The 25,225-nt window shown below is 46.8% G+C and overlaps 1 pseudogene; it reads right to left on the bottom strand.

Moving 5' to 3' along the window:
• Positions 1-206: 206 nt before the first annotated feature.
• LOC123055966 (BTB/POZ and MATH domain-containing protein 2-like) lies at positions 207-1,229 on the bottom strand (annotated as a pseudogene).
• Positions 1,230-25,225: the final 23,996 nt, after the last annotated feature.

The following is a 25,225-nucleotide window of genomic DNA, read 5'->3' on the forward strand; positions in this document are numbered from 1 at the left end:
TGGGGAACATTTGCTGCTACCAGTGAACGAATCCAGGGCCAAACTATGGGCTATACCAGTCATATACTACATGGTGTAATAGAACCGCTACGTTGATATACATTAATTCATAAATGCGCTATGGCGATTCACATGTAATCGAGTGGTGCCGATAAGCATACCACTGGACGCCGTGCACCAAAAGAGCTTTTCGATGATACTCCCCACTATGACCAGTCTAAGAAACTGCAGGCCTTCTTTAATTTCTGGCCTGGATCAGTTTCTTCCTGTGCATGGTTACGTTTTGTCCGTGAGACTCCCCCCTCCAGAGGCAATGGTCGGTAATTTGTCATGCAGAGCTCGTTGAACCCGCTACTCTCAAGGGCGGTGCCTAGGACTTCCGGCGACCGCGTAAGAAACAGAAGGCACTCGTGCTTGAGCCGATGAAAATGGTGCCGATTTGCCAGCGCGTGCATGGACATGATGGTCTCTGCGTCGATCCTCCGCACAGCTCTTCCTCGCACATGAGCTTCAGCCTGTCCAGCCCGTACCTGTCCGCCGCGACAAGCAAACGCTGCATCACCGCAGCGCTGCGGCCGCCTTGGTCGTTGCATATATGACGGCAGTATGTCCGTATAGATATAGCGAAGCATCATCTTGAAGATGGCCGACCTCATGCCGACAACCTTGATGCGCCGCATGTCCTTCTCCGCCATGGGGCCAAAGAGCTGAGCCTCGAAGACGGGCGACCGCTCGGCCAGGATAGAGCTGTGCGCGCGGAAGTTTCGGCCGCGCACCCGAAACCTGACGTCCGCGCGTCTTCCGTTCGCCAGCATGCGCTCGAGGTGGCCGGGCAGCTCCATCGGCCGGGACACGACGTTGATGACGGTGAGGACGTACTGTAACGTGAAGCCGCCGTCCCCGAGCTCGGACAGCGGTTTCAGCTCTGTGCCCCAGCAGTTGTTGGGTTCCACCGCAGAAAAGACTCCCTCCAACACGCCGAAGCTAGCTGCCGATTCCTCTCCCTCGTTACCCAGCACGCTCAGCGTGTACTTGGTATCCACAAGCCCGGCTGGGCTGAGAAACCACAAGTAGGCCATGGCATTGCTGGCCTGGTCGGCGCCCCACCACCCGTATGGGTGCAACTCGATGCCCACGCGGAAGGTGACGTCGCCGATCCATGGCTCGAGGTCGCACCAGCGGAGACTCCTTGCTGACGGTGAGCACGCACCATGTCGTGAAGCAGCCATCGCCTCCGCGGACCTGCTAACGAACCTGGGTCGGGCCCGCTCGTACGTCCTTGCGCTGAGAGAAGACATGCACCTTGGCGCGCCGGCTGACCACCTCTGCCTGGCCTTCACGTATCCTTGGCTCCGCCGAGGTACCCGTATGAGGCGTTGTCGCGACACCTGTATAATGGCTGGCCCCATCCGGCCCGGGTAGAAGTTGATCTCCCACCATGTTTTACAACTCGATCGAATCTTTTTTTTCATGGTAATACATGTCTCATTTATATCATAAAAAACAAAGTACAAGTCACGTAAAGACCGACATGACAAAACCGAAAAGATATCAGAACATCTCTGAGCTTGACACCAACGCCCGTCACCTGCCTCCGGCACCACCACAGCAGCCACCGAAGAAAAAAATGACGAATCACCTCCTCACCCGAGCTCGACGCGGCTCCATCGCTGATATGCAGCTTTGCGGACCTCCAAAGTGTCTCACCAAAAGTGAAGCCCTTACCGTTGAACGAATCAGACCGGGGCAACACCCCGGACACACCATCGAACTCCAGATTTGGCACCCCACCACGACTAAAACGCTGAAGGAGGAAACCATATCTGCCATCCACGAACCACGAGCCCAGCACATGCTCCGTCTTCCAGATGTCGTCGATGCAGACCATAATATGCATCCGCTCCTGGAGTACCTCCCAAGCTCCGCGCCGACGCTGGAGCAAACGCCGTCGCAACGGCGGAGCCCGAGGACACAGGTCCATCACGAGGATGCCGCCACCGTCACGCCATCCTTGCTTAAACAGACTGGTTTCCAAATCCATCCCCAACCATAGGATCGATGGCCTCGTCAGGGAAGGATATGAAGAATCTTTATTCAGTCATCATCGCCGCCGAAGCAAAGACGATGAACAATATAAAAACCTAGACTACGAGAGAGTAAAAACGATCCACACGCGTGGATCCAGCGACCACCCTCACCGCCGACGACCGAGGTCGCCGGCGGAGGGGAGCCGCCGGAGAGCGGCGTTGGAAGATCGGCCTTCCAGCCGCCAGGGACGAGAGGAAAACAGGAAAGAGTCGCTATCAAGACTCACGAGCCAACTCGATCGAATCCATCCGTCTGCATCCCCTGCGCACGTGCGTAGCTCTCTGGCCGTACGTAGTACTCACTCTATGTACGTGCACCTTTGTTGTTGTTGTTGTTGATAAAAGCGCAAGCGCACGCACCGTTTTTTTCCTTGGCTTGGATTCGAAAGATTCCAACAGTACGCACGCGGCGCCAACGCGACCCTCCTGTTGATGTTGACCAAAGCGCAAAGACACTTGGTCGATTGCTACGCTTTTCTGTTTCCCCGATCAAATCAGAAAACAAGAAACAAACTGCTACTCCCTCCGTTTCATATTACTTGTCGCCCAAGCGGATGTATTTTAGCACTGAAATATGTCTAAATATGTTCATGTCAGCGACAAGTAGTATGAATCGGAGGGAGTAGCTGATTGTCTTCACACGCATATGCATGTGCACATGCACTCCTTCACACGCACATCACTCTATTCAAAAAAGACAACTCGGATAACTCGGCAAGCAATTTATAGATAGGCGGTCCCCTTACAAACTCAAAGCCAAGCCTGCAAACTCAAATTGTATCATGACGAACATGATTTTTGCACAACAAAGATAAAATGTCTTGTCAGAAATTATATATGACACGGTCGCCTGCAGCACATGCGATGATAGAAATAGACCCTAGAACTTGAAGAGAGAGGAAATTTTGGTTTGATTAGAATGCACCACCGCTGTTGTCTCCACCATCGACGACGCACCGTCACGACACCCTAACCTTAACTTGTCTACAACTCGACACCATGGTTTCCCGACCCCTCACAAGGCCGGGGAAATCAGCGACCCACAGGCACAATGCGAGCGGTGCACGATGGGGACCAATGATTGTCTCTTATTGCCTCATGGGGGACCGGGCTAAGAAAAATGTCTCCTTTTCATTTCTAGACCTCAACCAAAAATCAATTTAAAAGAGGCGTGGCTCCTGTTCAGGCTCAAACAAAACAGGCCTTGCATTACCTGGTTGGTTTGCCCAAGATGCGGTAATCCAATGTCACACAGGCAATGCCAATCTGTCTACCGGGGCGTTGGGTGATATTCGAGGGGTGACCGCGGGATGTGCACCGGAGCCGGGGCCACGGGAGAGGTCGCGTGGCGGCCGAGAGCTTCAGGAGGGCGGTGACGGGAGTTCCGACCACGGGAGCAAAAGAGCTCATCGGGCAACACGAAGAAGCTTTGAGAGCACGACATGCGTTGTGGCATTGCCGACGCAATGTATCGGCGTTTTCTAGTGCATGAGAGAAAACAATAAATGACAACCCTTTGATGAGTGGGTCCCACGTGGCGGAAAAGAAATAGCGGATGCGGCTGGAAAGTAATCATTTCAACATTGTTTTTGTTTACTACTCCGTCCGGTCCTTTTTAGTCTGCATATAAGCTTTGTCGGAAGTCAAAGTATCTCTACTTTGACCAAACTTATAAAAAAATATCAACATTCATAATGCTAAATCGACATTGTTAAATTCATTACGAAATGTAGTTTCATAGTATACATATTTGATATTGTAGATGTTGATATTTTTTAAATATAAATTTGGTTAAACTTTGCAAAGTTTAACTTGATACAAATTTAATATGTGGAGTAAAAATGACCGAAGAGAGTATATCTATTTATACCGAACTCGTTTTATATCCAATAGTAATAATACATGAAGAAACCCAGGCTATAGAGTTGGTAGTAGGCTTTTACAAGCAGTAGGTACTAGGAAGCGTGATCCGCGTGAAGTGTGGTATCTGCCGTCGGATCTGGGAGAGAGGAGAAATGAATGGGCGGTTGAGATCAATTGGCAGTCCATGATCCGTGGGAGGTGGAGATTGGCCAATCAGAGCTCCCCGTGGGAAACTGGGAGATGCCTTTGCGAATTCATTCCCGCGCTCAACTTTCACCTCTTCGCTCGTGCAACTACTATTTTGGATGGTTGCCGCCGTATCTCTACCCGAAAATTTGGAGTTTCCCCGCGCGCGGCGGACAGAAACAAAGAAAGAGAGGGAGAGAGATTTCAAACGAGAGAAGAAAAGTCAAAAAGAAACCCCAACGTCCCAAGTCCCAGCCCAAGGAGGGCGGCCCGCAGCTTGTGTCTGTCTTCTCCACCCAACTTCTCTCCCTCTCGATCCCCCACCCAAAAGCCAACCAGCCGCCGCCGCCGACCCCCATCCCGGCCACAACTCCACCACCGGCGCCCTCTCCCCCTCTCTCCGTGGATGCAATCTCGCTCGAGCCGCTCATCCTGCGGTCAGTTCCGCCTTCCCTTCATCCCTCCTCGCGCCGGAAACCCTAGCCGCCGTCCATGGCGACCTACGGCAGGCACATGGCTCGACGACGGTGCTTGGTATGCATCCCTCCTCTCCTCCTCTTACTTCTTCTCCTTCTTCTCCCTCTCTGACCCCGTCTCGTTTGTGTAGGTACTTGCCATGGATCGGAGCCTCCTCTGCCCTGTCACACCTGATGCTACTGCATCAGTGGACTGATTAGGGAGAGACGAGTAGTATGGGTTGGGCTGAGCCCATGGCTGACTGGGCCGTCTGTGGCCACCAGCGTGCGTGTGTGTTGGGTACTTAATCCCCTGTGTACTAGTGAGACAGGCATGAATGAAGAGATAACTGATTCCCTATCCACTTTCGTCTCTCCCTCACCTACTGCTTCTTCCTCCTCTCACCCAAAATTCCCCTCCTGCGGCTATCCAATTCCTTGCTAGAGTTCAGGTCATTACAATTTGGTATCTCAGAGCCAGCAAATTCTTCCGCGATTTTTTTCCGGAGCCGCCCCCATAATCTCTTGGCCAGATCGGTAACATCCACCACATCAGGTGCGATTTTGCTTCGGTGAAATTGCTCGAAATCCTGTGTGGGGTTCGATCTGCTCGGAGCGGGTGCGACGGCGCCGTCCAAGCCTTCGGTGCAGACCCGGCAGATCATCGCCGCGATGGGGGAGCAAACAGCGAACCTCACGGCCCTCATGGAGAAGCTGCTCTCCCGTTTCGATGACGAGAAGCTGGTGGCGGACAAACGTGCAGAGGAACAAGCCGCCTTCAACACGCATGTCTCCAAGGAGCTGCAGAACCTATCCAAGCAGATCGGGCTTACCCAGGCCGAGGTCGACGACGTGCGCAAGGCCATTTCTCCCTCCACCTCGTCAATGTCGTCCACGGCTTCCCAGGTCGTCGATCCCCTGTCGTCCGCGTTGGGCACCGCAGCACCGCGTCCAGGAGATCCTCCACTTGTGCAACCGCGCCTGCAAACTGTTGGGGAACGTAGCAATAATTCAAAAAATTTCCTACGTGTCACCAAGATCAATCTAGGAGATGCTAGCAACGAGAGAGAGGGAGTGCATCTTCATACCCTTGAAGATCGCTAAGCGGAAGCGTTACAAGAACGCGGTTGATGGAGTCGTACTCGCGGCGATTCAAATCGCGGAAGATCCGATCTAGCGCCGAACGGACGGCGCCTCCGCGTTCAACACACGTACAGCCCGGGGACGTCTCCTCCTTCTTGATCCAGCAAGGGGAGAGGAGAAGTTGAGGGAGAACTCCAGCAGCACGACGGCATGGTGGCAATGGAGCTCGTGGTTCTCCGGCAGAGCTTCGCTAAGCACTATGGAGGAGGAGGAGGAGTTGGAGGAGGAGAGGGCTGCGCCAGGCAAGGGCTGTGGCTGCCCTCCCACCCCCTCACTATATATAGGGGGAAGGGGAGAGGGGGCCGGCCCCTCTAGATGGATCTAGAGGAGGAGGCGGCGGCCAGGGGAAACCCTAGATGGGTTTGGGCGCCCCCACCCCCTAGGAAACGTGCCCCCAACCCGGGAGGGGCGGCTGCCCTAGGGGTGGCGCCCCCATCTCTCCTGGTTACGTGAGAGGGGTTGGGAGGGGCGCACAGCCCCTTAGTGGGCTGGTTTGCCCCTTCCCCTTGGCCCATAAGGCCCCCCAATGCTTGTCGGGGCCTCCGAAACCCCTTTCAGACATGCTGGCCATAGCCTGGTACCCTCGGAACAATTCCGGACTCCAATACCCTTCGTCCAATATACCGATCTTCACCTCCGGACCATTCCGGAGCTCCTCTTCATGTCCGGGATCTCATCCGGGACTCCGAACAACCTTCGGTAACCACATACTATTTCCCATAACAACTCTAGCGTCACCGAACCTTAAGTGTGTAGACCCTATGGGTTCGGGAACCATGCAGACATGACCGAGACGTTCTCCGGCCAATAACCAACAGCAGGATCTGGATACCCATGTTCGCTCCCACATGTTCCACGATGATCTCATCGGATGAACCACGATGTCGGGGATTCAATCAATCCCGTATACAATTCCCTTTGTCCATCGGTATGTTACTTGCCCGAGATTCGATCATCGGTATCCCCATACCTCGTTCAATCTCGTTACCGGCAAGTCTCTTTACTCGTTCCGTAACGCATGATCCCGTGGCTAACTCATTAGTCACATTGAGCTCATTATGATGATGCATTACCGAGTGGGCCCAGAGATACTTCTCCGTCATACGGAGTGACAAATCCTAGTCTCGATTCGTACCAACCCAACAGACACTTTCGGAGATACCTGTAGTGCACCTTTATAGCCACCCAGTTACGTTGTGACGTTTGGTACACCCAAAGCATTCCTACGGTATCCGGGAGTTGCACAATCTCATGGTCTAAGGAAACGATACTTGACATTAGAAAAGCTCTAGCAAACGAACTACACGATCTTGTGCTAAGCTTAGGATTGGGTCTTGTCTATCACATCATTCTCCTAATGATGTGATCCTGTTATCAATGACATCCAATGTCCATGGTTAGGAAACCATAACCATCTATTGATCAACGAGCTAGTCAACTAGAGGCTCACTAGGGACATGTTGTGGTCTATGTATTCACACATGTATTACGGTTTCCAGTTAATACAATTATAGCATGAACAATAGACAATTATCATGAACAAGGAAATACAATAATAACCATTTTATTATTGCCTCTAGGGCATATTTCCAACAGTCTCCCACTTGCACTAGAGTCAATAATCTTGTTCACATCACCATGTGATTAACACTCAAAGTTCACATCGCCATGTGACTAATACCCAAGAGTTTACTAGAGTCAATAATCTAGTTCACATCATCATGTGATTAACACTCAGTGAGTTCTAGGGTTTGATCATGTTATGCTTACGAGAGAGGTTTTTAGTCAACGGGTCTGAACCTTTCAGATCCGTGTGTGCTTTACAAATCTCTATGTCATCTTGTAGATGCAGCTACCACGCGCTACTTGGAGCTATTCCAAATATCTGCTCTACTATACGAATCCAGTTTTCTACTCAGAGTCATCCAGATTAGTGTCAAAGTTTGCATCGACGTAACCCTTTACGACGAACTCTATTACCACCTCCATAATCGAGAAAATTCCTTAGTCCACTAGTTACTAAGGATAAGTTCGACCGCTTTCATGTGATCCATTCCTGGATCATTATTGTACCCCTTGACTAACTCATGGCAAGGCACACTTCAGGTGCGGTACACAGCATAGCATACTGTAGAGCCTACGTCTAAAGCATAGGGGACGACCTTCGTCCTTTCTCTCTCTTCTGCCGTGGTCAGGTCTTGAGTCTTACTCAATACTCACACCTTGTAACACAACCAAGAACTCATTCTTTGCTGATCTATTTTGAACTCCTTCAAAATCTTGTCACGGTATGTATTCATTTGAAAGTACTATTAAGTGTTTTTGATCTATCCTTATAGATCTTGATGCTCAATGTTCAAGTAGCTTAATCCAGGGTTTCCATTGAAAAAACTTGTCAAATAACCCTGTAAGCTTTCCAGAAATTCTACATCATTTCTGATCAACAATATGTTAACAACATATACTCATCAAAAATTCTATAGTGCTCCCACTCACTTCTTTGGAAATACAAGTTTCTCATAAACTTTGTAAAAACCCCAAATCTTTGATCATCTCATCAAAGCGTACATTCCAACTCCGAGATGCTTACTCCAGTCCTTAGAAGGATTGCTGGAGCTTTGCATACTTGTTAGCATCTTTCAGGATTGACAAAACCTTCTGGTTGTATCATATACAACCTTTCCTCAAGAAAATCGTCGAGGAAACAATGTTTTGACATCCTATCTGCAAGATTTCATAAATAATGCAGTAACTGCTAATATAATTCCAATAGACTCTTAGCATCGCTACGAGTGAGAAAGTCTCATCGCAGTCAACTCCTTGAACTTGTCGGAAAACATCTTAACGACAAGTCGAGCTTTCTTAATGGTGACACTTACCATCATTGTCTGTCTTCCTTTTAAAATCCATCTGCTCCCAACAGCCTTACGACCATCAAGTAGTTCTTCCAAAGTCTATACTTTGTTTTTATACATGGATCCTCTCTCGGAATTTATGGCCTCGAGCTATTCGTCGGAATCCGGGCCCACCATCGCTTCTCCATAGCTCATAGGTTCATTGTTGTCCAGCAACATGACTTCCAAGACAGGATTATGTACCACTCTGAAGTAGTACGCATCCTTGTCGACCTACGAGGTTTGGTAGTGACTTGGTCCGAAGTTTCATGATCACTATCATATGCTTCCACTTCAATTGGTGTAGGTGCCACAGGAACAACTTCTTGTGCCCTGCTACACACTAGTTGAGGTGACGGTTCAATAACCTCATCAAGTCTCCACCATCCTCCCACTCAATTCTTTCGAGAGAAACTTTTCCTCGAGAAAGGACCCGTTTCTAGAAACAATCACTTTTGCTTCCAGATCTGAAATAGGAGGTATACCCAACTGTTTTGGGTATTCTATGAAGATGCATTTATCCGCTTTGGGTTCGAGCTTATCAGCCTGAAACTTTTTCACATAAGCGTCGCAGCCCCAAACTTTTAAGAAACGACAACTTAGGTTTCTCTAAACCATAGTTCATATAGTGTCGTCTCAATGGAATTGTGTGGTGCCCTATTTAAAGTGAATGCGGTTGTCTCTAATGCCTAGCCCATAAATGATAGCGGTAATTCGATAAGAGACATCATGGTATGCACCATATCCAATAGGGTGCAGTTATGATGTTCAGACACACCATCACACTATGGTGTTCCAGGCGGTATTAGTTGTGAAACAATTTCCACAATGTCTTAATTGTGTGCCAAACTCGTAACTCAGATATTCATCTCTATGATCATATCACAGACATTTAATCCTCTTGTCACGACGATCTTCAACTTCACTCTGAAATTACTTTAACCTTTGAATAATTCAGACTTGTGTTTCATCAAGTAAATATACTCAGCATCTACTCAAATCATCTGTGAAGTAAGAACATAACGATATCCACTGCGTGCCTCAGCACTCATTGGACTGCACACATCAAAATGTATTACTTCCAACAAGTTGCTTTCTTGTTCCATCTTACTGAAAACGAGGCCTTTCAGTCATCTTGCCCATGTGTTATGATTTGCATGTCTCAAGTGATTCAAAATCAAGTGAGTCCAAAAGATCCATCTGTATGGAGTTTCTTCATGCATATCTACCAATAGACATGGTTCACATGTCTCAATCCTCTCAAAAACGAGTGAGTCCAAAGATCCATCAACATGGAGCTTCTTCATGCGTCTTATACCAATATGACTCAAGTGGCAGTGCCACAAGTATGTGGTACTATCATTACTATCTTACATCTTTTGGCATGAACATGTGTATCACTACGATCGAGATTCAATAAACCATTCATTTTAGGTGCAAGACCATTGAAGGTATTATTCAAATAGACAGAGTAACCATTATTCTCCTTAAATGAATAACCGTATTGCGATAAACATAATCCAATCATGTCTATGCTCAACGCAAACACCAAATAACAATTATTTAGGTTTAACACCAATCTCGATGGTAGAGGGAGCATGCGATGCTTGATCACATCAACCTTCGAAACACTTCCAACACATATCGACATCTCACCTTTAGCTAGTCTCCGTTTATTCCGTAGCCTTTTATTTCGAGTTACCAACACTTAGCAACCGAACCGGTATCTAATACCCTGGTGCTACTAGGAGTACTAGTAAAGTACACATTAATATAATGTATATCCAATATACTTCTGTCGACCTTGCCTGCCTTCTCATCTACCAAGTATCTAGGGTAGTTCTGCTTCAGTGACCGTTCCCCTCATTACAGAAGCACTTAGTCTCGGGTTTGGGTTCAACCTTGGGTTTCTTCACTAGAGCAGCAACTGATTTGCAGTTTCATGAGGTATCCCTTCTTTCCCTTGCCCTTCTTGAAACTAGTGGTTTTACTAACCATCAACAATTGATGCTCCTACTTGATTTCTACTTTCGCGGTGTCAAACATCGCGAGTTGCTCAAGAATCATCATGTCTATCCCTGATATGTTATAGTTCATCACGAAGCTCTAATAGCTTGGTGGCAGTGACTATGGAGAACTATCACTATCTCATCTGGAAGATTAACTCCCACTCGATTCAAGCGATTGTAGTACTCAGACAATCTGAGCACATGCTCAACGATTGAGCTTTTCTCCCTTAGTTTGCAGGCTTAAGAAACTTGTCAGAGGTCTCATACCTCTTGACGTGGGCACTAGTCTGAAATCCCAATTTCAGTCTTTGGAACATCTCATATGTTCTGCGACGTTTCAAAAACGTCTTTGGCGCCTCAATTCTAAACCGTTAGCATTACGCACTGAACTATCACGTAGTCATCAGAACGTGTATGTCAGATGTTTGCAACATCCACAGATGACGCTCGAGGTTCAGCACACCGAGCGGTGCATTAAGGACATAAGCCTTCTACGCAGTAATGAGGATAATCCTCAGTTTACGGACCCAGTCCGCATAATTTCTACTATCAACTTTCAACTAAATTTTCTCTAGGAACATATCTTAAACAGTAGAACCAAAGCGTAAGCTATGACATAATTTGCAAAGACCTTTTGACTATGTTCATGATAATTAAGTTCATCTGATTATTTAATGAACTCCCACTTAGATAGACATCCCTCTAGTCATCTAAGTGATACATGATCCGAATCGACTAGACCGTGTCCGATCATCACGTGAGACGGACTAGCAATCAACGGTGAACATCTCCATGTTGATCGTATCTACTATATGACTCATGTTTGACCTTTCGGTCTCTTGTGTTCCGAGGCCATGTCTGTACATGCTAGGCTCGTCAAGTCAACCTAAGTGTTTTGCATGTGTAAATACGGCTTACACCCGTTGTATGCGAACGTTAGAATCTATCACACCCGATCATCACGTGGTGCTTCGAAACAACGAACCTTCGCAACGGTGCACAGTTAGGGGGAACACATCTCTTGAAATTTTAGTGAGGGATCATCTTATTTATGCTACCGTCGTTCTAAGCAAATAAGATGTAACCATGACAAACATCACATGCAAATCATAAAGTGACATGATATGGCCAATATCATCTTGCGCCTTTTGATCTCCATCTTCGAGGCGCGGCATGATCACCTTCGTCACCGGCATGACACCATGATCTCCATCATCATGATCTCCATCATCGTGTCTTCATGAAGTTGTCTCGCCAACTATTACTTCTACTACTATGGCTAACGGTTAGCAATAAAGTAAAGTAATTACATGGCGTTTTTCATTGACACGCAGGTCATACAATAAATTAAGTCAACTCCTATGGCTCCTGCCGGTTGTCATACTCATCGACATGCAAGTCGTGATTCCTATTACAAGAAAATGATCAATCTCATACATCACATATATATAATTCATCACATCCTTTTGGCCATATCACATCACATAGCATACCCTGCAAAAACAAGTTAGACATCCTCTAATTGTTGTTGCATGTTTTACGTGGCTGCTATGGGTTTCTAGCAATAACGTTTCTTACCTACGCAAAAGCCACAACGGTGATATGCCAATTGCTATTTACCCTTCATAAGGACCCTCTTCATCGAATCCGATCTGACTAAAGTGGGTTAGACAGACACCCGCTAGCTGAAGGAAATATGCCCTAGAGGCAATAATAAAGTATTATATATTTCCTTATATCATGATAAATGTTTATTATTCATGCTAGAATTGTATTAACCGGAAACATAATACATGTGTGAATACATAGACAAACAGAGTGTCACTAGTATGCCTCTACTTGACTAGCTCGTTAATCAAAGATGGTTATGTTTCCTAGCCATAGACATGAGTTGTCATTTGATTAACGAGATCACCTCATTAGGAGAATGACGTGATTGACTTGACCCATTCCGTTAGCTTAGCACCCGATCGTTTAGTATGTTGCTATTGCTTTCTTCATGACTTATACATGTTCCTATGACTATGAGATTATGCAACTCCCGTTTACCGGAGGAACACTTTGTGTGCTACCAAACGTCACAACGTAAATGGGTGATTATAAAGATGCTCTACAAGTGTCTCCAAAGGTACTTGTTGGGTTGGCGTATTTCGAGATTAGGATTTGTCACTCCGATTGTCGGAGAGGTATCTCTGGGTCCACTCGGTAATGCACATCACTATAAGCCTTGCAAGCATTGTGACTAATGAGTTAGTTGCGGGATGATGTATTACGGAACGAGTAAAGAGACTTGCCAGTAACGAGATTGAACTAGGTATCGAGATACCGACGATCGAATCTCGGGCAAGTAATATACCGATGACAAAGGGAACAACGTATGTTGTTATGCGGTCTGACCGATAAAGATCTTCGTAGAATATGTGGGAGCCAATATGGGCATCCAGGTCCCGCTATTGGTTATTGACCGGAGAGGTGTCTCGGTCATGTCTACATAGTTCTCGAACCCGAAGGGTCCGCACGCTTAACGTTACGATGACAGTTTTATTGAGTTTTGATGTACCGAAGGAGTTCGGAGTCCCGGATGAGATCGGGGACATGACGAGGAGTCTCGAAATGGTCTAGACGTAAAAATCGATATATTGGACGACTATATTCGGACTTCGGAAAGGTTCCGAGTGATTCGGGTATTTTTCGGAGTACCGGAGAGTTACGGGAATTCGTATTGGGCCTTAATGGGCCATACGGGAAAGGAGAGAAAGGCCTCAAAAGGTGGCCGCGCCCCTCCCCATGATCTGGTCCGAATTGGACTAGGGAAGGGGGGCGCCCCCTTCCTTCTTTCTCCTTCCCCCTTCCCTTCTCCTACTCCCACAAGGAAAGGAGGAGTCCTACTCCCGGTGGGAGTAGGACTCCCCCCTTTGGCGCGCCTCTCCCCTTGGCCGGCTGCCTCCCCCTTGCTCCTTTATATACGGGGGCAGGGGGGCACCCCAGAGACACAACAATTGATCCTTGAGATCTCTTAGCCGTGTGCGGTGCCCCCTCCACCATATTACACCTCGATAATACCGTTGCGGAGCTTAGGCGAAGCCCTGCGGCGGTGGAACATCATCATCGTCACCGCGCCGTCGTGCTGACGAAACTCTCCCTCAACACTCGGCTGGATCGGAGTTCGAGGGACGTCATCGAGCTGAACGTGTGTAGAACTCGGAGGTGCCGTGCGTTCGGTACTTGATCGGTCGGATCGTGTAGACGTACGACTACATCAACCGCGTTGTGATAACGCTTCCGCTGTCGGTCTACGAGGGTACGTGGACACCACTCTCCCCTCTCGTTGCTATGCATCACCATGGTCTTGCGTGAGCGTAGGAAATTTTTGAAATTACTACGTTCCCCAACAGTGGCATCCGAGCCTGGTTTTATGAGTTGATGCTATGCACGAGTAGAACACAAGTGAGTTGTGGGCGATATAAGTCATACTGCTTACCAGCATGTCATACTGCTTACCAGCATGTCATACTTTGGTTCAGCGGTATTGTGAGATGAAGCGGCCCGGACCGACATTACGCGTACGCTTACGCAAGACTGGTTTCACCGTTCGGAGCACTCGTTGCTTAAAGCTGACTGGCGGGTGTCTGTCTCTCTCACTTTAGTTGAACCGAGTGTGGCTACGCCCGGTCCTTGCGAAGGTTAAAACAGCACCAACTTGACAAACTATCGTTGTGGTTTTGATGCGTAGGTAAGAACGGTTCTTGCTAAGCCCGTAGCAGCCACGTAAAACTTGCAACAACAAAGTAGAGGACGTCTAACTTGTTTTTGCAGGGCATGTTGTGATGTGATATGGTCAAGACATGATGCTATATTTTATTGTATGAGATGATCATGTTTTGTAACCGAGTTATCGGCAACTGGCAGGAGCCATATGGTTGTCGTTTTATTGTATGAGATGCAATCGCCATGTAATAGTTTTACTTTATCACTAAGCGGTAGCGATAGTCGTAAAAGCAATTAGTTGGCGAGACGACAACGATACTACGATGGAGATCAAGGTGTCGCGCCGGTGACGATGGTGATCATGACGGTGCTTCGGAGATGGAGATCACGAACACGGTGCTTCAGAGATGGAGATCACGAACACGGTACTTCGGAGATGGAGATCACGAACACGGTGCTTCGGAGATGGAGATCACAAGCACAAGATGATGATGGCCATATCATATCACTTATATTGATTGCATGTGATGTTAATCCTTTATGCATCTTATCTTGCTTTGATTGACGGTAGCATTATAAGATAATCTCTCACTAAAATTTCAAGATAAAAGTGTTCTCCCTGAGTATGCACCGTTGCGAAAGTTCTTCGTGCTGAGACACCACGTGTTAATCGGGTGTGATAGGCTCTACGTTCAAATACAACGGGTGCAAAACAGTTGCACACGCGGAATACTCAGGTTAAACATGACGAGCCTAGCATATGCAGATATGGCCTCGGAACACAGAGACTGAAAGGTCGAGCGTGAATCATATAGTAGATATGATCAACATAGTGATGTTTACCATTGAAACTACTCCATCTCACGTGATGATTGGACATGGTTTAGTTGATTTGGATCACGTAATCACTTAGATGATTAGAGGGATGTCTATCTAAGTTGGAGTTCTTAAGTAATATGATTAATTGAACTTAAATTTATCATGAACTTAGTCTTGATAGTATTTTGCAAATTATGTTGTAGATCAATAGCTCGCGTTGTTGCTTCCCTGTGTTTATTTTTGATATGTTCCTAGAGAAAAATTATGTTGAAAGATGTTAGTAGCAAAGATGCGGATTGGATCCGTGATCTGAGGATTATCCTCATTGCTGCACAGAAGAATTATGTCCTTGATGCACCGCTAGATGACAGACCTATTGCAGGAGCAGATGCAGATGTTATGAACGTTTGGCTAGCTCAATATGATGACTACTTGATAGTTTAGTGCACCATGCTTAACGGCTTAGAATCGGGACTTCAAAGATGTTTTGAACATCATGGACCATATGAGATGTTCCAGGAGTTGAAGTTAATATTTCAAGCAAATGCCCGAGTTGAGAGATATGAAGTCTCCAACAAGTTCTATAGCTAAAAGATGGAGGAGAATCGCTCAACTAGTGAGCATGTGCTCAGATTGTCTGGGTACTATAATCACTTGAATCAAGTGGGAGTTTATCCTCCAGATAAAATAGTGATTGACAGAATTCTCTAGTCACCATCACCAAGTTAGTAGAACTTCGTGATGAACTATAGTATGCAAGGGATGACGAAAGCAATTTCCGAGCTCTTCGTGATGCTGAAATCGACGAAGGTAGAAATCAAGAAAAACGTCAAGTGTTGATGGTTGACGAGACCACTAGTTTCAAGAAAAGGGCAAAGGGAAGAAGGGGAACTTCAAGAAGAACGGCAAGCAAGTTGCTGCTCAAGTGAAGAAGCCTAAGTCTGGTCCTAAGCCTGAGACTAAGTGCTTCTACTGCAAAGGGACTGGTCACTGGAAGCGGAACTACCCCAACTATTTGGTGGATAAGAAGGATGGCAAAGTGAACAAAGGTATATTGGATATACATGTTATTGATGTGTACTTACTAGTGTTTATAGCAACCCCTCAGTATTTGATACTGGTTCAGTTGCTAAAGAGTAGTAACTCGAAAACGGGAGTTGCAGAATAAACAGAGACTAGTAAAAGGCGAGGTGACGATGTGTGTTGGAAGTAGTTCCAAGATTGATATGATCATCATCGCACACTCCCTATACTTTCGGGATTAGTGTTGAAACTAAATAAGTGTTATTTAGTGTTTGCGTTGAGCATGAATATGATTTGATCATGTTTATTGCAATACGGTTATTCATTTAAGTTAGAGAACAATTGTTGTTCTGTTTACATGAATAAAAACCTGCTATCGTCATACACACCAACGAAAATGGTTTGTTGGATCTCGATCGTAGTGATACACATATTCATAATAATGAAGCCAAAAGATGCAAAGTTAATAATGATAGTGCAACTTATTTGTGGCACTGCCGTTTAGGTCATATTGGTGTAAAGCGCATGAAGAAACTCCATACTGATGGGATTTTGGAATCACTTGATTATGAATCACTTGATGCTTGCGAACCGTGCCTCATGGGCAAGATGACTAAAACGCCGTTCTCCGGAACTATGGAGAGAGAAACAGATTTGTTGGAAATCATACATACAGATGTATGTGGCCCGATGAATATTGAGGCTCGTAGCAGGTATCATTATTTTCTGACCTTCACAGATGATTTGAGAAGATATGGGTATATCTACTTAATGAAACAGAAGTCTGAAACATTTGAAAAGTTCATATAATTTCAATGTGAAGTAGAAAATCATCGTAACAAGAAAATAAAGTTTCTACGATCTGATCGCGGAGACAAATATTTGAGTTACGAGTTTGGTCTTCAATTAAAACAATGTGGAATAGTTTCACAAATTCGTGCCACCTGGAACACCACAACATAATGGTGTGTCTGAACGTCATAACCGTACTTTATTGGATATAGTGCAATCTATGATGTCTCTTACCAATTTACCACTATCGTTTTGGGGTTATGCATTAGAGACACCTACATTCACGTTAAATAGGGTACCATCTAAATCTGTTGAGACGACATCTTATGAACTGTGGTTTGGCAAGAAACCAAAGTTGTCGTTTCTTAAAGTTTGGGGTTGCGATGCTTATGTGAAAAAGTTTCATCCTGATAAGCTCAAACCCAAATCGGAGAAATGTGTCTTCATAGGATACCCAAAGGAGACAGTTGGGTACACCTTCTATCACAGATCCGAAGGCAAGACATTCGTTGCTTAGTATGGATCCTTTCTAGAGAAGGAGTTTCTCTCGAAAGAAGTGAGTGGGAGGAAAGTAGAACTTGATGAGGTAACTGTACCTGCTCCCTTATTGGAAAGTAGCTCATCACAGAAATCTGTTCCTGTGACTCCTACACCAATTAGTGAGGAAGTTAATGATGATGATCATGTAACTTCAGATCAAGTTACTACCAAACCTCGTAGGTAAACCAGAGTGAGATCCACTCCAGAGTGGTACGGTAATCCTGTTCTAGAGGTCATGTTATTTGACCATGACGAACCTACGAACTATGAAGAAGCGATGGTGAGCCCAGATTCCGCGAAATGGCTTGAGGCCATGAAATCTGAGATAATATCCATATATGAGAACAAAGTATGGACTTTGATTGACTTGCCCAATGATCGGCGAGCCATTGAGATTAAATGTATCTTCAAGAGGAAGACGGACGCTGATAGTAGTGTCACTATCTACAAAGCTAGAATTGTCGCAAAAGGTTTTCGACAAGTTCAAGGTGTTGACTACGATGAGAGAGTTTCTCACTCGTATCTATGCTTAAGTCTGTCTGAATCATGTTAGCAATTGCCGCATTTTATGAAATCTGGCAAATGGATAAACAAAACTACATTCCTTAATGGATTTATTAAAGAAGAGTTGTATATGATGCAACCAGGAGGTTTTGTCAATCCTAAAAGTGCTAACAAAATATGCAAGCTCCAGCGATCCATCTATGGACTGGTGCAAGCATCTCGGAGTTGGAATATACGCTTTGATAAGTTGATCAAAGGATATAGTTTTATACAGACTTGCGGTGAAGCCTGTATTTACAAGAAAGTGATTGGGAGCACTACAACATTTCTGATAAGTATATGTGAATGACATATTGTTGATCAGAAATAATGTAGAATTATTCTGCAAAGCATAAAGGAGTGTTTGAAAGGAGTTTTTCAAACAAAGACCTCGGTGAAGCTGCTTACATATTGAGCATCAAGATCTATAGAGATAGATCAAGACGCTTGATAAGTTTTTTTTCAATGAGTACATACCTTAACAAGATTTTGAAGTGGTTCAAAATGGAACAGTCAAAGAAAGAGTTCTTGCCTGTGTTACAAGGTGTGAAATTGAGTAAGACTCAAAAGCCCGACCACGGCAGAAAATAGAGTTTCCTGAAGTATCCCTTCTTTCCCTTGCCCTTCTTGAAACTAGTGGTTTTACTAACCATCAACAATTGATGCTCCTACTTGATTTTCTACTTTCGCGGTGTCAAACATCGCGAGTTGCTCAAGGATCATCATGTCTATCCCTGATATGTTATAGTTCATCACGAAGCTCTAATAGCTTGGTGGCAGTGACTATGGAAAACTATCACTATCTCATCTGGAAGATTAACTCCCACTCGATTCAAGCGATTGTAGTACTCAGACAATCTGAGCACATGCTCAACGATTGAGCTTTTCTCCCTTAGTTTGCAGGCTTAAGAAACTTGTCAGAGGTCTCATACCTCTTGACGTGGGCACTAGTCTAAAATCCCAATTTCAGTCTTTGGAACATCTCATATGTTCTGCGACGTTTCAAAAACGTCTTTGGCGCCTCAATTCTAAACCGTTAGCATTACGCACTGAACTATCACGTAGTCATCAGAACGTGTATGTCAGATGTTCGCAACATCCACAGATGACGCTCAAGGTTCAGCACACCGAGCGGTGCATTAAGGACATAAGCCTTCTACGCAGTAATGAGGATAATCCTCAGTTTACGGACCCAGTCCGCATAATTTCTACTATCAACTTTCAACTAAATTTTCTCTAGGAACATATCTTAAACAGTAGAACCAAAGCGTAAGCTATGACATAATTTGCAAAGACCTTTTGACTATGTTCATGATAATTAAGTTCATCTGATTATTTAATGAACTCCCACTTAGATAGACATCCCTCTAGTCATCTAAGTGATACATGATCCGATTCGACTAGACCGTGTCCGATCATCACGTGAGACGGACTAGCAATCAACGGTGAACATCTCCATGTTGATCGTATCTACTATATGACTCATGTTTGACCTTTCGGTCTCTTGTGTTCCGAGGCCATGTCTGTACATGCTAGGCTCGTCAAGTCAACCTAAGTGTTTTGCATGTGTAAATCCGGCTTACACCCGTTGTATGCGAACGTTAGAATCTATCACACCCGATCATCACGTGGTGCTTCGAAACAACGAACCTTCGCAACGGTGCACAGTTAGGGGGAACACATCTCTTGAAATTTTAGTGAGGGATCATCTTATTTATGCTACCGTCGTTCTAAGCAAATAAGATGTAACCATGACAAACATCACATGCAAATCATAAAGTGACATGATATGGCCAATATCATCTTGCGCCTTTGATCTCCATCTTCGAGGCGCGGCATGATCACCTTCGTCACCGGCATGACACCATGATCTCCATCATCGTGTCTTCATGAAGTTGTCTCGCCAACTATTACTTCTACTACTATGGCTAACGGTTAGCAATAAAGTAAAGTAATTACATGGCGTTTTTCATTGAAACGCAGGTCATACAATAAATTAAGACAACTCCTATGGCTCCTGCCGGTTGTCATACTCATCGACATGCAAGTCGTGATTCCTATTACAAGAAAATGATCAATCTCATACATCACATATATATAATTCATCACATCCTTTTGGCCATATCACATCACATAGCATACCCTGCAAAAACAAGTTAGACATCCTCTAATTGTTGTTGCATGTTTTACGTGGCTGCTATGGGTTTCTAGCAATAACGTTTCTTACCTACGCAAAAGCCACAACGGTGATATGCCAATTGCTATTTACCCTTCATAAGGACCCTCTTCATCGAATCCGATCTGACTAAAGTGGGTTAGACAGACACCCGCTAGCTGAAGGAAATATGCCCTAGAGGCAATAATAAAGTATTATATATTTCCTTATATCATGATAAATGTTTATTATTCATGCTAGAATTGTATTAACCGGAAACATAATACATGTGTGAATACATAGACAAACAGAGTGTCACTAGTATGCCTCTACTTGACTAGCTCGTTAATCAAAGATGGTTATGTTCCCTAGCCATAGACATAAGTTGTCATTTGATTAACGAGATCACCTCATTAGGAGAATGACGTGATTGACTTGACCCATTCCGTTAGCTTAGCACCCGATCGTTTAGTATGTTGCTATTGCTTTCTTCATGACTTATACATGTTCCTATGACTATGAGATTATGCAACTCCCGTTTACCGGAGGAACACTTTGTGTGCTACCAAACGTCACAACGTAAATGGGTGATTATAAAGGTGCTCTACAGGTGTCTCCAAAGGTACTTGTTGGGTTGGCGTATTTCGAGATTAGGATTTGTCACTCCGATTGTCGGAGAGGTATCTCTGGGTCCACTCGGTAATGCACATCACTATAAGCCTTGCAAGCATTGTGACTAATGAGTTAGTTGCGGGATGATGTATTACGGAACGAGTAAAGAGACTTGCCAGTAACGAGATTGAACTAGGTATCGAGATACCGACGATCGAATCTCGGGCAAGTAATATACCGATGACAAAGGGAACAACGTATGTTGTTATGCGGTCTGACCGATAAAGATCTTCGTAGAATATGTGGGAGCCAATATGGGCATCCAGGTCCCGCTATTGGTTATTGACCGGAGAGGTGTCTCGGTCATGTCTACATAGTTCTCGAACCCGAAGGGTCCGCACGCTTAACGTTACGATGACAGTTTTATTGAGTTTTGATGTACCGAAGGAGTTCGGAGTCCCGGATGAGATCGGGGACATGACGAGGAGTCTCGAAATGGTCTAGACGTAAAAATCGATATATTGGACGACTATATTCGGACTTCGGAAAGGTTCCGAGTGATTCGGGTATTTTTCGGAGTACCGGAGAGTTACGGGAATTCGTATTGGGCCTTAATGGGCCATACGGGAAAGGAGAGAAAGGCCTCAAAAGGTGGCCGCGCCCCTCCCCATGATCTGGTCCGAATTGGACTAGGGAAGGGGGGCGCCCCCTTCCTTCTTTCTCCTTCCCCCTTCCCTTCTCCTACTCCCACAAGGAAAGGAGGAGTCCTACTCCCGGTGGGAGTAGGACTCCCCCCTTTGGCGCGCCTCTCCCCTTGGCCGGCTGCCTCCCCCTTGCTCCTTTATATACGGGGGCAGGGGGGCACCCCAGAGACACAACAATTGATCCTTGAGATCTCTTAGCCGTGTGCGGTGCCCCCTCCACCATATTACACCTCGATAATACCGTTGCGGAGCTTAGGCGAAGCCCTGCGGCGGTGGAACATCATCATCGTCACCGCGCCGTCGTGCTGACGAAACTCTCCCTCAACACTCGGCTGGATCGGAGTTCGAGGGACGTCATCGAGCTGAACGTGTGTAGAACTCGGAGGTGCCGTGCGTTCGGTACTTGATCGGTCGATCGTGAAGACGTACGACTACATCAACCGCGTTGTGATAACGCTTCCGCTGTCGGTCTAGAAGGGTACGTGGACAACACTCTCCCCTCTCGTTGCTATGCATCACCATGGTCTTGCGTGAGCGTAGGGAATTTTTGAAATTACTACGTTCCCCAACACTAGCCACCTTATGCATCAAGTGCATGTCAGTCGGTGGAACCTATCTCACGTAAGTGTGATTGTAAGGTCGGTCCGGGCCGCTTCATCCCACAATGCCGCCGAGTCAAGATAAGACTAGTAACGGCAAGCAAATTGAACAAATCATCACCCAGAACTACTTTGTGTTCTACTCGTCCATAGAATCTACGCATAGACCTAGCTCATGATGCCACTGTTGGGGAACGTAGCAATAATTCAAAATTTTCCTACGTGTCACCAAGATCAATCTAGGAGATGCTAGCAACGAGAGAGAGGGAGTGCACCTTCATACCCTTGAAGATCTCTAAGCGGAAGCGTTACAAGAACGCGGTTGATGGAGTCGTACTCGCGGCGATTCAAATCGCGGAAGATCCGATCTAGCGCCGAACGGACGGCGCCTCCGCGTTCAACACACGTACAGCCCGGGGATGTCTCCTCCTTCTTGATCCAGCAAGGGGAGAGGAGAAGTTGAGGGAGAACTCCAGCAGCACGATGGCATGGTGGCAATGGAGCTCGTGGTTCTCCGGCAGAGCTTCGCTAAGCACTACGGAGGAGGAGGAGGAGTTGGAGGAGGAGAGGGCTGCGCTAGGCAAGGGCTGTGGCTGCCCTCCCACCCCCCTCACTATATATAGGGGGAAGGGGAGAGGGGGCCGGCCCCTCTAGATGGATCTAGAGGAGGAGGCGGCGGCCAGGGGAAACCCTAGATGGGTTTGGGCGCCCCACCCCCTAGGAAACTTGCCCCCCAAGCCGGGAGGGGCGGCTGCCCTAGGGGTGGCGCCCCCACCTCTCCTGGTTACGTGAGAGGGGTTGGGAGGGGCGCACAGCCCCTTAGTGGGCTGGTTTGCCCCTTCCCCTTGGCCCATAAGGCCCCCAAACGCTTGCCGGGGCCTCCGAAACCCCTTTCGGACATGCTGGCCATAGCCTGGTACCCCCGGAACAATTCCGGACTCCAATACCCTTCGTCCAATATACCGATCTTCACCTCCGGACCATTCCGGAGCTCCTCGTCATGTCCGGGATCTCATCCGGGACTCCGAAAAAACTTCAGTAACAACATACTATTTCCCATAACAACTCTAGCGTCACCGAACCTTAAGTGTGTAGACCCTACGGGTTCGGGAACCATGCAGGCATGACCGAGACGTTCTCCGGCCAATAACCAACAGCGGGATCTGGATACCCATGTTGGCTCCCACATGTTCCACGATGATCTCATCGGATGAACCACGATGTCGGGGATTCAATCAATCCCGTATACAATTCCCTTTGTCCATCAGTATGTTACTTGCCCGAGATTCGATCATCGGTATCCCCATACCTCATTCAATCTCGTTACCGGCAAGTCTCTTTACTCGTTCCGTAACGCATGATCCCGTGGCTAACTCATTAGTCACATTGAGCTCATTATGATGATGCATTACCGAGTGGGCCCAGAGATACCTCTCCGTCAAACGGAGTGACAAATCCTAGTCTCGATTCGTACCAACCCAACAGACACTTTCGGAGATACCTGTAGTGCACCTTTATAGCCACCCAGTTACGTTGTGACGTTTGGTACACCCAAAGCATTCCTACGGTATCCGGGAGTTGCACAATCTCATGGTCTAAGGAAACGATACTTGACATTAGAAAAGCTCTAGCAAATGAACTACACGATCTTGTGGTATGCTTAGGATTGGGTCTTGCCCATCACATCATTCTCCTAATGATGTGATCCCGTTATCAATGACATCCAATGTCCATGGTCAGGAAACCATAACCATCTATTGATCAACGAGCTAGTCAACTAGAGGCTCACTAGGGACATGTTGTGGTCTATGTATTCACACATGTATTACAGTTTCCAGTTAATACAATTATAGCATGAACAATAGACAATTATCCTGAAGAAGGAAATACAATAATAACCATTTTATTATTGCCTCTAGGGCATATTTCCAACACAAACTCCCTCTCCGGAGTCCCGTGCCGCGCCGCCGCCGAGCGCACTTCCGATTCCACAGGCCATCAACGCCACCGCCCCCTTCGCGTGACTCACCAACGAAGGGCCACCTCTGTTGGCTCGCCCAGACTCTGTTCGCCACCAACAACCTCTGCTGCCGCTCCATGAAGAGTCGTACACCAAGCCGCCCAAGCACAATTTCCCCCGTTTCGATGGCGAATTACCTCGGGTATGGCTCGATCGATGTCTCGCGTATTTCGAGCTCTATCGGGTGCCACAACACAGCTGGGTGGCGACAGCCGCGCTGTATGTTGACGGACATGCGGCACTCTGGCTTCGGGCATATCGGCAGCAACATGCCATGATCTCTTGGGAGATGTTTCGTCAGGCGATTGAAGAAGAATTTGGCCCGGAGGAGTTCGAATCGTTGATGCACAACTTACTATAGCTTCGACAGACGGGCAGTGTTACAGAGTACAGGCAACAAGTCGTAGTGTATATGTACAATTTGCTAGCCTTGGACGCCTCTCTCAGCACCAAGTTCTTCATCACTCAGTTTTTGCTGGGCCTCAAGGATGAACTGCGTGCTGCTGTGCGCATTCAAGCTCCCAACAGTATCACGTGAGCAACGCTCTTCGCCCACATCCAAGAGGAGGAGCTGGATCAACAACGTCCACGCTATCGCATCACCAACCCGGGGCGCCCTCCTCCAACCGTGCCGGTGCCACCTGCAGTTCCTGCACCACGCGCGGCACCCGCGCCTCGCCCAGCGACTGATGATTTTGGTCATGAACGACAGCTTCGTGACTACCGCCGACAACACGGCCTCTGTTTTCGCTGTGGGGACAAGTACTCGAGAGAGCATCAGTGTCGGCGTACAGCACAATTACTTACCATTGAAGTCGGAGAACATGGCGAGGTGCTTTCCAATGAGGCAGTGCGAGCGTTGGAACTACTTGATGAACCAGCACTGCCAAACCGTACCTGTTGTCTCCTGTCTGCCCATGTTGTAGAGGGGACTGAAGCGGCGGATACGATCAGGCTAAGAGCAACTGTCGGCAATCAGACCATGCTTCTGTTGGTTGATTCTGGCAGCACACATACGTTTGTTAACACTGCATTTGCACAACGCATTGGCGCCGCCACCACGAGCATTTCTC

The sequence above is a fragment of the Triticum aestivum genome, chromosome 2D (genome assembly GCF_018294505.1).
Source record: "Triticum aestivum cultivar Chinese Spring chromosome 2D, IWGSC CS RefSeq v2.1, whole genome shotgun sequence".
In the NCBI taxonomy this organism is placed as follows: domain Eukaryota; kingdom Viridiplantae; phylum Streptophyta; class Magnoliopsida; order Poales; family Poaceae; genus Triticum; species Triticum aestivum.